This window comes from Etheostoma spectabile, chromosome 6 (assembly GCF_008692095.1).
Source record: "Etheostoma spectabile isolate EspeVRDwgs_2016 chromosome 6, UIUC_Espe_1.0, whole genome shotgun sequence".
In the NCBI taxonomy this organism is placed as follows: domain Eukaryota; kingdom Metazoa; phylum Chordata; class Actinopteri; order Perciformes; family Percidae; genus Etheostoma; species Etheostoma spectabile.
The window spans coordinates 23,310,299-23,312,723 of NC_045738.1; the positions used below are offsets into that span (position 1 = coordinate 23,310,299).

General features: G+C 43.5%; 2 protein-coding genes across 3 annotated transcripts in view; both read right to left on the bottom strand.

The window, feature by feature from the left end:
* The window catches only part of fzd6 (frizzled class receptor 6), a 29,931-nt gene that overhangs the window by 11,807 nt on the left and 15,699 nt on the right, over positions 1–2,425 (bottom strand). The window lies entirely within an intron of this gene.
* The window catches only part of LOC116690700 (collagen triple helix repeat-containing protein 1), a 6,113-nt gene that overhangs the window by 3,104 nt on the left and 584 nt on the right, over positions 1–2,425 (bottom strand). The gene's annotated exons all lie outside the window — the stretch shown is intronic.

The window sequence follows — 2,425 nt, forward strand, 5'->3', positions numbered from 1 at the left end:
GGGGGGGGGGGGGAGAGAAGAAGAAGTGGTGATGGTGACACTGCAAAGAAGTCATGCATTAACATCAGCAGAGTTCATAGTTCTCTAACTATTAATATTTTTTCTCCCTGTGGGGGATATGTCCCAGTTACCTTAGACACCGAAATGCTGCAATTCATCCAACCATCACACACAAGAAGCCAGATTATACCTCAATGACCAGTCATGTAAACAAATACATTGCCACAGGGTTGAAATAAGTGTCAAAACAGATGTGATCCAAACCAAAAGCAATAGAACCAGCAACCATTGGGGCAAAAAGCGAGTGAATGACAGATGTGTGTTAATGAGGAACTGAAGGCTTGGTGACAGGCTAAATTTGGGGCCTAGGTGTTCGGCCACACATCCATCCGTGTGATTCATCGCCCAGATGGATCTCCTGCTATGTTTAAACAGATGCTGCGTCTTACTCAAGCTGACTCAAACACACACAGACACACACATAGAGATGGGGGAGCCTGCCAAAACTGCCCCACCACATACAGAGATAGATACAATGAGGATCCAAATAGCTTTGAGTAACATGTTCTTCAAAGAGACATTTCGACCCACAGATTACAGTGTCTAGGTTAGCTGTTGAGGCTTTTTTTAGTCAGAGTTGGGTTTTAATTTTGGTCATGTGATTGGTAAGTGTCATGTACTCATTCCTTCAGCCAGGACAGACGTAAACTGACACGTACAAGAGTGCCCTCGCCCTTAAGCAAGTGCCGATGCTAAAAGGATTCAGATGGGGCCTTTTTGTCGGGTCGTTGCTGCCGTTTTCCTCCGCATGCAGCTGCGGAGCAGTTATAGAGGCACATGGCCAAAAGGCAAAGGCAGGAGAGGAGAACAAAGAGCTTTTACTCCAGTTTCAACATCTAGCGTCCCTGGGGTGAATAGAAATTTCAGATGATTTGGAATCTGGAAAATGCCTAAGTGTAGGCAGGATCACAGTAGTCCAATGTCCGCTCCTGTGAAACAGATGGTTGAGTCTGTTTTAGCCATTAAGTGGCTATGCCGGAGTAACCTTGGGATGTGAAGTCTGACATCATCTTTGTGGGAAACTGGGGAGTCTGGGATGAAACCAATAGATCGTGGTTTAGTATAGGCACGTGCTGTAATAGACCTGGAATTTGTCCTTTTTTTTTAGGTAGCAACATGTGGAAATACAGTGTCCGTTTGGATGATAATCAGCAAGAAAACGTTTTATGAAGGGTGGGATTTTTGAAGGTATTTCGACACAGACTAATGAATGGAACCTCTGTCCACTCTGCCACACAGCTGACTTCAATATTAACTTCCAGGCTGCTGTTTCGGTGCTGTGGTGCTCCCTGCCTGCATGAATTACACTTTAGTTCTACTGAATATTAGTAGCACATAGTCCATTACTTTAGCAGAAAAGCTGCATTTGCCTGCAAAGTGCTAAGAAATCAGTGGTATTTCATGCATTAGTCAACTCCAAAACAAGGACTGAAGCTCTCCTGGAGCATGCACAGCATGGATATTATGCTCGGCTTTGAGATTTTTTTACATCCGCACCCTCGTGAGGATGCAAAATAGGATTTTATGATCACCATGTTGTTCAAATAAGCAGATCTTCCTTCTCCAGACTGTCTAGTGCAGTTCTGCATCATTTCCAGAGCACTAGATACAGATGGTAACATAAGATGCTATTTAGAGTATCCTTCTACTGTGGCCTCAATTATGGAATATAGAGGATAATGAGGAGCAACTGCTTGAGCAATGTGGTTCTCAAAGTGGGGTAGTGGAGACTTCCAGGAGACTCTAAAGGGTGGCCCACAGACTAGTGGAGGTCCTGGCTAAATAAACACCAGTTTCATTTTCATTTGACTCCCAAGAGAGACACTGAAGAGAGAAATGTGTGTCCACTCTGTTCCTTCACTCTCCTCCTACATCACGGAGGGTTATGTAATTGGTGTTGGTGTGAATTTAAATGAAGTAGTTAAACCCTGCAAAAAAAAAAAAAACAGTGGTAGATCTTTAACGTATGTCTTAAAATATGAGCAACAATTTCCTTCAAAGCCTAATCATACAAAGTCCTTTAAACTGGCGAGACAGGCAGACAGATAACAAAGAGAGAGACAGACAGTGTATCTGAGCCAGAGACCAACTTCCTGTTATTTTTTTGTATTTTTTTGTATCTGTCCACCCAGTCTGCTGGAGAGCAGCCAGACCTGGAATAATAGAGAAGCAGCTGACCACACAAAGCAATAAAACGGTATCATCATCCTATCTGGTCATTTTGGAGACCTTTTTACTTAAGCGGTGACCACACTCATTGCACTGTAAGCATATGTGTATATGTGATATATGGGGATTTACTGTATATGAATCGGCATCATTACTCTTTGTGTGGTTGTGTGTGTGTGTGTGGGGGGGGGGGGGG